The sequence below is a fragment of the Heterocephalus glaber genome, unplaced genomic scaffold, assembly GCF_053883595.1.
Source record: "Heterocephalus glaber isolate CG9 unplaced genomic scaffold, H.glaber_assembly_v1.0 deba00000738, whole genome shotgun sequence".
Lineage (NCBI taxonomy): Eukaryota > Metazoa > Chordata > Mammalia > Rodentia > Bathyergidae > Heterocephalus > Heterocephalus glaber.
The window spans coordinates 11,029,167-11,041,662 of record NW_028258161.1 but is presented as its reverse complement, the minus strand read 5'-3'; the positions used below and the strand labels follow the sequence as shown (position 1 = coordinate 11,041,662).

The 12,496-nt window shown below is 39.3% G+C and overlaps 1 long non-coding RNA gene across 1 annotated transcript; it reads left to right on the top strand.

The window, feature by feature from the left end:
- The first annotated feature begins 786 nt into the window (after positions 1–786).
- On the top strand, positions 787–5,102 carry LOC147829140 (uncharacterized). The gene is made up of 3 exons (XR_015449560.1): positions 787–884; positions 1,112–1,222; positions 2,269–5,102. It is a non-coding gene; the product is annotated as an uncharacterized LOC147829140 (long non-coding RNA).
- The last annotated feature ends 7,394 nt before the right edge of the window (positions 5,103–12,496 follow it).

Genomic DNA, 12,496 nt, shown 5'->3' with positions numbered 1-12,496 from the left:
GGACACAGACCTTGCAAAAGCTGGAAGTAGAAGAAAATGAGAGCAGGCCCCAGCTTGGTGTCCACTTCTTCACAATGCACAACTCTCTTGTGGTGACCTGGGTCCTAGCAAATGATCTAGGTTGAAGGTGAGGTCAGGACTGGGGTAAGCAGTACTGGTTTGGGGTAGAACAAACAGCTTGCTGGTGACAGGGTTCTCTGCCAAGGCCCTGCATGTTGACCAGGAGGCGGATTCACATCCTGGAGGGTTGAGGAATGTTACAGGCTTGTGAATTACATTTTAAAAAATATTTTATCAACACCTCTAAAGCAGACCAAACTCTCGTCAATGCCACATGTGTTTTCCATGTGTGTTGAGGCTGAGGAAAGTAACTAAACAACTCTGTATTGAACTTGTCAGAATATAATCAAAAATTCCGCTAATTACTTCAGCATGAAGCCTACTGAGCACTCTCCCTTAATCATCAGAAGCAGGTCTTATTAGTGAGCGCCACGGCTCCATAACAACACTTGATTGTGTTTCTTGGACAACTGCAAAAGCTTATCTTTCACTATAAGGTTTTCTCATTTTTGGATCCTTTGTCCTCATAACAGACTTCATTACTAACTACATCAAGAGTACAGTGCTGAGAAAAGCACCACGCAAGGAAATTCCTGCAATGGGAATGGACATTCATGCTGGAATGGGGGTTTTGCCAGAAAGTTAAACTCTAGCAAATGAATTGATTTTTCTGGGCTGCCAGACTCATTGCTTAAAAGCACAGCAAGCATAAAAATCTGCCAGTGTGTACATGCTACCTAGCATGTTTGGTCTATCTCTGAAGGGCAAGAAATAATGACAGGAGAAAGTTAAAGGAGTGTTGATCCCCGAGAAAGACTTAAGAGGTTTGTAACATTTACAAAGAAAAAAGTTATTTTTCTTTGGTTTTTCTCATGTCTCATTTCAGCTCCCTTTAAGCAACTGATAGTCTGGGGCTGGGGTGGGGGAGTGAAAGCACTGAAAAAGAAACAGTGTGTTTTCAAATAGAGAGGATGCATAACAATTTGTGCAGATATGAGAGAGCCATTGTACAGAGTCTGTAAATGTTTACACTTGGTTGTTTGTTTTTTAGGGGGTTTTTTTGGTACCAGGGATCGAATTCGGGACCTTGCACTTGTGAGGCAGGTGGTGGAACCACTGAACTACATCCCAGGCCCTACATTTGGCTTTTAAATAAAATATGGTGAGCCCAATTTACTCTTCAGAAATCCAAATTTATAAAACAGATTTTTTAAATTGTTGTTAGTGGAAAGAGGAGGTGGAAATGGGTTGGGATAGGAATTTATTCATATTGCAAAGAAATAATCCTTTACTTTGTAAAATGAATTCACTGAAAACTTCCCTTAAATAACAGCTCTGCTGGTGCATTTAATTTACCAAAAGAAATCAATTTTAAACAGAGTTTTAGAAATAAATTCTGTGTAATATGGTGGAAATGTTGGCTTTTAAAAATAAAAACAGACTAGGGTGAATAGTGAAATAAATTTGCATTCCTTGAATAAATGCTTACTAGGCAAAACTAAGATCATGGTTTCAGACTGATGGCAGGGTCTATAGGGAGAAAGAAGATGAGACAAATTAGGAAGGATGGTAGGGGGAAGCATGGACTTATATTAAAAAATTGGACACAAAATAATTCAAGTAAATAGTCCAGTAAAATAATTCAGTGAAAGTTCATGAATAGATTTCTTGTCCTAGAAACTAGAAATGCAGGTAATTTCCTCTGCATTTAAGCATGGAAGTGATTTCCTCTCTCTTTCCAAATTTCTATTGAAATAATCAAGTAAATATGCAACAGAGAAGTATTTACCTTGTTTCTCTGAAACAAGCACTCTAGGCAGAAAAGAGCAGAAAGCAGAGGGAAGGCTGACCCTGATAACTTCCTGGTGTTTTTCCCAGGAAGATTGTAAGTGATGCTTGGAAGGTAATGCACATAAAATTTAAAACTGTGAATGCAGGTAATTTGGAACTAGAAGCTTAGATTATGCCAATAACAATTGCAAGTTGGGGGCTGTGAAGTAAAAGACTGTTAGATGTATTGTTTTCAGGATGGGAGGGGAGATGGTGAAGGAATATGATTTCTTGCTTGATGGTGATCATGAGTTTAGGCTCAAGTATTACTGAAGGTATGATCTCCTGTAGGAGAAACAGGGACAGAAAAAGAAAAATCTGTGGCATAAATTATGTTAGTAGCAAAGAAGTTTTTATTGTTTGTTCTTTTTGATATAGAGAGACAACTGTTGAGAAAGACTGAAACAAATACTTTGGTGCTTGTCTTAATGACTTTCCATGTCGCTGGGACACAATACTCGACACCCACAACTTAAAGGAGCAGACGTTTTTAGCCCATTGTTGGCCAGTTCCAATGCAGGAAAGCATGGAAGAAGGGTCTGGGAGAGGAAAGTTCATCACCGCATGGTGGCCAGGAAGCAGAGCATGAAGGGAGGAGCCCAGAAGGAAGACACACCCTTCCAGGCCAAGGCCCACCTCTTCCAACCAGATGCCACCTCCTACCACCAAGTCAGCCTTAAGCGCCCATGGCCTAATCCTCTTCCAACGTCCTGCCTGTGAGGACCTGAGGTCTTTGGGGGACATTCTCCACATAAACCATGGCAGTGCTTAGAAGCACAAGATCCAGAAAACACATGGAGCTCTCCTGGCATGGTGTGCTAGTCAGTTAGAGTAGGTAGAGTTGAATAGAGAGGGAGAGATAAAATGTGATTTATGCAAAAGTAAAGGTCCAATAGCAGAACGAAATTACATTAACATGGTGAGAAAAAGGTGACTTGTGAAAACTCTAAGGTCACAATGATTAAAGAACACCAAAGAAGAGATTCACCTCATTTGGGCTACATTTCTCTTGTATAATTGGTAGTATAATTGACAAGTATTTCATGATCTCAGGTCTTCAGTAAAGGCTTTGGAGAAGGTTTGGAGATAATGAAAAATGCAATATGAGGTTTTTAGTGAGGAAAGGGTTGGGGAGGAAAAGGCAAAAGGAAGAGAGAACACATCTGCACTGAATGAAGCTGTGATATCACATTAGAAACATAGAGAGTGGAAGACACAGATCCTCAGAAGCAAATTCTCCACAAAAACTTAAATCCCTGTAAACTTGACAAGATTTTGGAGATTTCTCATTGAACATGGTGCACAGGGTCAGTGGTTTTGTTCTGCTTTGGGATATCAAGGAGCCTTCTGACATGTAGGGTACGGAATATTTATATTATATATTGTTAGAGTTGAAAAGATAAAGCTATCTAAAAGTAAAATGAAAAAATATTTAAAAGTTTGATCAAATAAAGCAACTATCACATTAAATGTGTGTAGATAAACTTAGTATTAATGACACAAAGACACTTTATGTTAGGATGTAGCAGGTCCCAGCTGCAAAATGTTCTCACTGCACTAAAAATACCCTGAATTCAAAAATTATATTTTTAAAGGCAGGTAAATTTGTGACTACATGAGTTGGGATTCTGTTTTCTTGGCTGGATTCATTTGCCAATTTGTCATAAAGAAGCCAATTATATGCTGTTTACAAGAGTCACATTTAAAATACTGTTTATGAGAGACTTTATATATAAGGACACAAGAAGATGGAAAAATAAAAGGAAGAAAAAAGATGTGATATTCACATCTTAACCAAGAGATAGCTGTGTAGCTATAATAATATCAAACAATAGGATTTAAGACAAAATTGGTAATTTAGTGCAAGAAATATTAATGATGAAGGAGCCAATTCATCAAGACATAATCATTTTAAATTTATATATACCTGACAACATAGTTAAAATATATAACATCAAAGGTTGACAGACCTAGAAGTAGGAATTGATAATCTACAATAATAGCTGGAGACTATAATATGTCAGTCTAAATATTTGATAATAGTCAATGCTAATCAACAAAAAAATTAACAAAAACATGGAATATCTGAACCTAATTTACACATACAGAACCTCACATCCAACCACTGCAGAACACACACTCTTTTCAAGTTTTCAGGAAAAACATTTGCCAAAATATACTGTATGTTGGATCAGAGTCAGTCTCAAAAAATTGCGAAGGAATAAGAATATATAGAAAATGTATGAAGATACATTTCTCTTTCAGCATAGTCAAATTAAACCTGAAATCAATAACAGGAAGAGAAATAGAAAAATCCTCAGAATTAAGCAAAAATAATCCACAGTAGTAGAATTAGAATGATGTCTCTAGGGGAGGATGACAAGGAGGGCATGGTAGACATAAAGAGGCTCTGTGGAGATTTTCCCAGAGAGACATTGTCAGCAAAAAGCCTTCAGCTACTAGTTGCTTCCAGGATTCAGCAACAGCAGCAGCAGCAGCAGCAGCAGCAGCAGAGCTGCCTCACCAGGGCCACATCTCCCCAGAAGAAATCTGCATCCCAGAGCCAATGTGTGCAAGGTACAAGGTAGAGGGCTGGCCCTGTGAGCTGATGCAGGCCCAGCTGGACCTTACTCTTCAGAGATTCCTGGGGTGTGGCTGAGGCCATGAGCCTGGACCACACTTTCATATCTTCCTTCTACCAGTCCTGCATCCTTCCCTCTGTTCCATGGGCATCCATCCTGAGGACAGTCCATAGTAAATGTTCTGGACACTAACCTCTGTCTCAGAGTCTGTCTCCAACAAGCAGACTGGCGCATAGCCTGCTCAGGTCCCGGGGATGTTCTATAATCCCACTTGGGAGCTGGATACATAGATAGATGGGTATGTAAAAATTCATTCCATTGCACAATTAAGATTTATGGCCTTTATGTAAATAATAGCTCACAAAGAAGAGGAGGAGGAGGGGAAGAAAGGAGGAGAAATGACAAAGCCTTAAGTTGGATTTTCAAATGCAATTACGTGCTGTTTTAAGATAGGGCTCAAAATAAATGACAAAAAACATTTAAAAAAGAAATAATGGAAACACGGTGTATTAAGCATGAGTTAATCGTTCTCTTTTCAGAAACTCCACAAAAATGATAGCAAAAGATCTAAATCTTCAAAGACAAAAGGAAAGGAATAGCAAATTGTAATAAACAAGTGATAGTGCCAACATTTTGAAGGCCAGAAAACAGTTGCTGACTTAAAGTGGAAAAAAAGTTGCAAACAGCCTCTGGGCAGAGAAATCAGTTGGGAGAAAACCAGTGTGCCCCAGTTGTCCCAGAAAGTTCAGGGATCCTACGCGCCAGGTTGTAGAAACAAGACTGTAGGGTCCCCGTAAAGTCAGGGCAATTGGCTAAAAGTCCTTATACAGAGCAGTTACACTCATGGATCTCTTCCCTTGCCCTCCACTGCACATCGCTTCTTTCCATTTCCAGCCACCTGGCCCTAGGCAAACCAGGCAGAGCAGAAAGGTAGGGACGAGGTAATGTCTATGAAAGCAGAGAGGTCGATGGAAGACGATGTTTACAGTGGTAAGATGGCTGCCCTCTCCCCTCACTTGGTTCTCAGAATATCAGGAAGCGTGAACTCCTTAGTATGTATTGGTTTCTTTCAGGGAAACTTACTAGCAACTGGCTTTCAGCTGGACCTGAGCCTACCTCACCTGTGGAGTTTATGAACAATAACGCACTTGTTCTGCATTCACCTGCTCTAGGTTTCCTACTGCATTTGAGAGAGGAGCCAAGATAACTTAAATTGAATGTGAAACAGTTTGCTCAATGCCACCAGCATTTGGATTATGCCTATACAGCAACATTTAAAAAGTGGGATATTTTCAAAACGAATAAAATTATCATGATGTTAAGTATAACTTAACGTGATAACATTAACAGTTTTTAACAAAACAAGTCAAATTATCACACATCTCACCCAAAACAAAGACTATAAAAAATTATTATTAGTATTAAAAGTGGACTTGTCATAGAAGATATGAAAATTAAGAATTCTTTTTTTTTTCTTGGTACCGGGGATTGAACTCGGGACCTTGCACTTGCCAGGCAGGCAGCGAAACCACTGAGCTAAATCCCCGGCCCTGAAGACATGAAAATTAATCAAATATTTGCAGAAAAGTAAAAGTTTGTGTCTCTGCTGCCAGAACACAGGGATCAACAGAACAGAATAGAATTCCACAGGGGACCTTAGTATGTGACAAAAGTGGCTTTTCACAACAGTAGGGAGACTGGCTGGTCCAGTGAGCTGTGTTGATGATCATTAAGAATGGGAAAGTGAACTGATTTTTGTTTCTTTTTCAATGAAGAGTTAGTGAGAGCTGGGCATCCCAGTTTTGCTATCAGTAAAATGAAAGATTTGTCCGCTAAGTTCTCTCCCTCTTCAGCTGGGATGGCTGCCGCTGTTAGCTGTCTTTTTCAAAGCTCAACTGAGCAGTGGCATTTGGTAAATCAAAATAGCAAGACAAAAATAAAAACAAACTTGCCTGGCTTTCTCTCCTGAAAGAGAACGAAAGATCACTGAGATGAGTCCATTCTAAGCCAAGGGGGCCTAAGGGACACTTGGAGCTTTTGACATGCACTGTTTGTTTTCAATGGGAAATTACTCAAAATGTAATAAGGAAATATTTTGCTGAGTAAATAGATTCGTTTACATCTTGCGGCATGGACTGCTAAAAAGAATCCTGGCTTTTTAGCTCACTTGGCTGAGATCCCTAAGCAAAGAGAGGGATTTCTCTTTTCACCAGTATTTCTGTCTTTCCAAAGGGTCCTTCTTCCTCTTTCTTTTGAAATTAGATATTTTCAGACTCTTCACATCCAAAGAGGGAAAAGAGATTTTGTTCTCCTCTGATGGGGAAGAAAATCATTAGTGTTCTGTGGTCTCGGCCTTTCCTGATTTTCCCCACCCCACGCCTTTACAAGGAGAATTCAAGCTTCGTCAGCTCAGGGCCTGGGGTTTTATGTGCACAGCTGGCTGTGGCAAGAGAGACTGCACAAGTAAAGGTGTGGGGTTTACATTGGAAAAGACAAGATCACCCATGAGAAACAAAAGTGGAGAGGAAGGGAGGAGGACAGAAGGGGAAGAGAGCAGCCGGACCTGTGCCTGCGAGAAGGGGTGGGTTGGTCACTGGGAGGGAGGGAGAAAGGGCTTCCTGGGCTTGGCAGTGATTTCTGTGGTGAATACTGAGTGGAGGAGACCAGAGAGAAGACTCGGGATGCTCCTCGGTGCGCTAAAAGTGTAGTTCTCTCCACATTTCTTGGCAATTTCCCCCGTCTAAGTAACTTTGGAACTGAATACATTTATATTTTTTCAGCGGAGTGTGGTTCTTTGAATCCAAACGTATGTGCTGAAGCCAGGCCAAATGTGATCCATTTATATTTGGGTTTTGCCACAAGAGCCAAAGGATGTGTCACTCTTGGCTCTTTTCTCTCACTTTTCTCTTGGCCCGGAGTCACTTTTTGCTTGACATAAGGGATCTCCTCCTACCTTTGCTCCTAGACCTTCTGCCTGTGACATGCTGCCCTGCACCAATTCTTTGATCCTAACAGAGTTAAAAATGCATTTGAAAAAAAAATTAATTTAAAATACTACCCGTGTCACCTCATCTTTGTCCTCATTTGTAAAATCTGTGAAGAAAATCTGAGTTTGGAAATTATTATTCTTTTCAAAATGACTGCAGAATTCCTCCCTGACCAACTGGGTATCTATAGACATAATTATATTCCTTTGAATTCAGAACCCAAATCTACAGTAGAAATATTCAATGATAAGTCCTTGGTTCATCTTATATCCTTCCCCATCTCCATGTACTCTTCCATCGGTACAGATATAGCAAAACAGACCCCCCATAAATCCTACTGGCATGGTGTTAAAAATCCAGCGGAGATACACATGCACGTGGTGCACACACACATCTGAAAGACAGGGCGAATGCTAAAAATGGAAAATGAAGCAAGGATTAGAACAGGAAATATCAGGGTGGATGCAGATAGTAGAAATATTAGGGAGGCCAGGGGAAGGTGGTCTCACTGAGAGAGCGGTGTTGGAGTAGGGACTTGAAGGAAGTGAGGGGGACAACTTATAGAAGGAGCAGCTAGGGGACAACTGAAGGCAGGAGGAAGCCACAACTTCAGGACAACTGAAGCCACTCCCAGAGTGGCTGCGGAACACTGAAGGGGGGAAGGGAGCAGATCTTGGAGGGTCCTGAAGGTCATAATGAGGACTTGCACTTCTTTATATGAGAGGGGAAGTTAATGGAGGGACTTGAGTAGAGAAAGGGCACAGTGGAACTTACATTTTACATATCCCCCTGGCTTCCTTCTGTTTCGAGACTAGACTGAAGATCAGGGAAGAGGCACAGTGACCAGTTATGCAGCTCTGTACAACTCTTAATGAGGAAGATGGAGGCTTGCACCAGGGTAACAGCAGTGGGAAAAACTAGATTCTGGCTTATTTTTTAAGGAAATGTTGATGTGATTTGCTGACCATTTGGATATGAGAAAATTAGAGGAGTGGAAGATGATTCTAGCTTTTGGATTCCACAGAGTTACTGCTAACTGTGAAAGGGAAGACGGAGCAGGCTTGGGTGCAAATATCAAGGCTCAGTTTCAGATATATATAGAGAGAGAGTTTAATAAGACATCCAAATAGACAGATCGGATGGACACTTGCATAAAGGAGTTAAGAGTTCCAGTTTGGACCATAGAGAGAGATCAGCGAGTTACCATTATATGGATGCTATTAAAAACCACAAGAAAGTTTATGATCACCAATGGAGTGTTTGTAGATACACAGATGAAGAGATCTAAAGACTGGGAACACCAGTGTTTGGAAGAAGGAGAGATGAAGATGTTTTAGAAAACAAGATTGAAAGATGTGGACAGAGAGGAGTTGTCCTGGAAGCACAATGAAGAAAGTACTTTAGAAACAGTGAATCAGTTAAATTAAGGGAGAACTAAGATTTGACCATTGGATATAGCCAAGTGGAATTCATCAATCACCTGGACAAAAGCGATTTTAGGGAATGGTATGGGTGAAAACCTTATTGAAGTGCTGCTTATACACAGACAGGAAAATTAACCTAGAGAGGGAAAAAAATGCTGGAGCAGTATCTTTTAATATGTGATAGAAAATAGTATCTAACCCATAAGTAAAAGGGATGTCCTCAGGTAGGCATATTGTCATAACAGGACAGAAAGTAAAAATATAAAACAATGGCTTGTGGTTGGATGTGGTGGTTGGAACTATTGGAAGATCTTTCTGATTGCTTCTATTTTCTTAGTGAAATAAGAAAGGTCATAAGCTGAGAGGGAAGATGGAGAAAGAAGCACAAAATGATATTCAAGGACAGATTGGGAAAAATATAGGATAACCAACGGATTGCATGAAGTGCCCACTGAAACTTAGTAATCATGAATTCCAGCAAGACCAGTGGACATGGTTGTGATTTTATAAACCTGTCTCAAGACAGTTGCACCCGTGCAGGCCCAAACAGAATGTTAGATTTAACCAAGGCTGCAATTTTGCTATGCAAGTATTCTGAGGAATTTTGATAACATTTGCTTTATATAGTTTGATGGTCTGTTATTAAGTACCTAAATGCTTATAATGTTATATCTTTTCTCTGTGTTGAAATTTTTATTAATATTGCATATAATGCCTTCTTGGTCTCTTGGGACTTTTTTTTTGTACTGGGGATTGAACTCAGGACCTTGTGTTTGTAAGGCAGGCTTGACACCACTGAGGTAAATCCCTGGCCCTGGAACATTTTTGTTATAACATTTTATCTGATGTTAGTACAGGCACCCCATCTCACTCTTGGTTACAATTTTGCATAGAATCTTTTCCTATCCTGTCACTTTCAACCTATTTGTGTTGTTGGATCAAATGTATTTAGTGGAATGCATATAATAGGATCAGTTTTTATTTTTGTTTTGCAGTGCTAGGGATCAAAGTCAGGGCCTAGAGCATGCTAGGCAAGTACTTTACCACTAAAGTACATACTAAAAATCATATTTTAAAATTCATGCTTCCAATATCTATCTTTGGATTGGGGAGATTAATCCATTCATAATTGCTGATAAAGAAGACTTACTTCACTTTGTCATTTGTTTCTATATTCCATATGATGTTTAGTCCTTTATTTCCTGCATTAATGTCTTTTTGTGTTTAGATAAATTTTTGCAGTGAATGTTTTCATTCTTTTCTCATTTTCTTTAGTGCATCTTCTACAGCTTTCTTTTTACTTTATGGTTTCCATGGGGATTATATTGAACTAAGGTTATAACACTAATTTAATTTATACCAGCTTATACAAAAACTTGGCTCTAATATACCTCTTTCTTTACTCCTTTACAGTTATTTCTGTTACTTTTATACATTGTGAGCCTCAAAACATAGGTCAATAATTATTTTTTAAATGCATTTGTCTTTTTAATCATGTTGCTAATCAAAATTACAGTGAAGCTAGCTTTTGTAATTGTCCAGGTATTTATCTGCACTGGAAAACTTTATTCTTCATATAGCCTCAAGTTGCTTTCTAATGTCCTTTCATTTCAACCTGAAGATGTTTTTGTAATATATTTTGCATGGCAGGTCTGGTGGTAATCTACTCTCTCAGCTTTTGTTTATCTGGAAATGTCTCGATTTCTCCCTCATGTATAGAGGATAGTTTTTCTAGGTATAAAATTCTCAGTTGACAATATTTTCCTCTTACCACTTGAAAAATACTTTTGTATAATGTTTAGCATTTCCAACCCTTTGAAACCTCCCAAGTTTCTAATGAGAAATTCAGTAATAATGTTATTATAGATCCAATATACATGACAAGTCATTTTTTCTTTTAATTTCAAGATTCTTTCTGTATTGGTCTCTTTTGACAATTTGATTATAATGTATCTGCAGTCTCTTTGAGTTTATCACATCTGGAATTTGATGAGCTTACTGAATTTGCAGATTTAAATCCAGTAGACTATATCTGGTCCCTGATCCTTTCCTCTCTGGCTCTTTCCCTGTCTATCTGCTTTATAGCTGCCATGAAGTAAGCAGCATACCTCTGCCAAGCCCTTCTGCCAGGGTGTTCATGTCTTCAAGCCTGCCGCCCATAGACTGAATCCTCTGAAGCCACGAGCTAAATAAACCAATTCTTCCTTTAAGTTGTGGGTGTCAGATATTTGGTTCCAGAAACAGGAAAGCAGACTAATATATGTGATATACTAGAGCACCACATAGAATTCCGGATGCACACAGAGAAAAGCACCCATGCATTCCCTCAACCTTTAGAAACTGTTATTTATTCAATCCCTATCACAATAGTATGAGACATGTACTACAGGTTGATTATTCTTTATGCAAACTGCATAGGACCAGAAGTATTTTGGATTTCAGAGTTTTTAAAATTTTAGAATCTGTGTGTGTGTATCCAGAATGGGACTTAAATTTAAACATGAAATTTATTTATATCTCATATACACCATACATTCATAGCCTGAAGGTAATTTTATATAATATTTTTCAATCATTTTATGCATATAACGATTTCATGGTGTGGAATTTTCCACTTGTGGCATCATGTCAGTGCTCAAGAGTTTCAAATTCTGGAGTATTTTGGCTTTTGTATAAGAATGCTCAATTTGTGTTGTTATCAACTGTTTGAAAGAAGGAGAAACCAAAGTACAAAGAGGTTAAGTAACATGTTCTTAAACACTGTCATATTTTGTTTCTACATTTTTGCTGATGAGTGCCAGGAAGTCTAGTGGCCATGGGAATCTTCACTCTTACCCACTCTGCCACAGGGAACAAGCATAGAATATACAGACAGATTGGAATACACAGACAGATTGGAATATACAGATTGATGACCTGGAGTCATGTGGGAAGATTTTAGAGAGAAAGTCGGACAAAGCAGGACCTCTCAAATCAGGCGTTTCCCCTTTTCGCTATCGCAGTGTTGTCTCACAGTTGCAGTTGAAAAATCTCTGCCAATTTAGAATACTTTTTCCTGAACTATTTTTTGTGTGATAAATATCTGATTAGATAGATGATTTCAGATATCACTAAATGTCACAGAAGACTAAACATTTATTTTTGGAAAAACTCCTTACTCTCTTTGTAATGCAACAGCAAGTGTGGATCCATTTACATTTTAGTCGCTTTTCTTTGTCCAGTGGCCTCAAGTCTACATTCTACTGAGCAATGGAGCATAAAGGTTGTTTTCTCTGGTGGCTGTGCATTACACAATTTGGGAGAAGCTCACAGGTTACAGTTGGGCTAGGTCATCGTGCCTTTTATCCAGTCTTCAAATCCTCCCCTTCTGCAAAGTCCTAGCTGTGGAGTTATTGTGAGCAGTAGAGACTCCACAGTGAGGCAGCCCTCCCTTGGGCTCTGGCTTTTGATTGGTTCAGCCATGGAAAGCACTAGTAGGAGATCGGAGGGTGGGAGAGGGAGTGGTGACCTGTTTCTCCCCTCACTGCCTACTACTTTCTTAGGCCCCATTCTTCCACGACAAGATCTTCTGTCTTAGGTGTGTTCTTGCTCTTCCAATCCTCTACCCTAAACA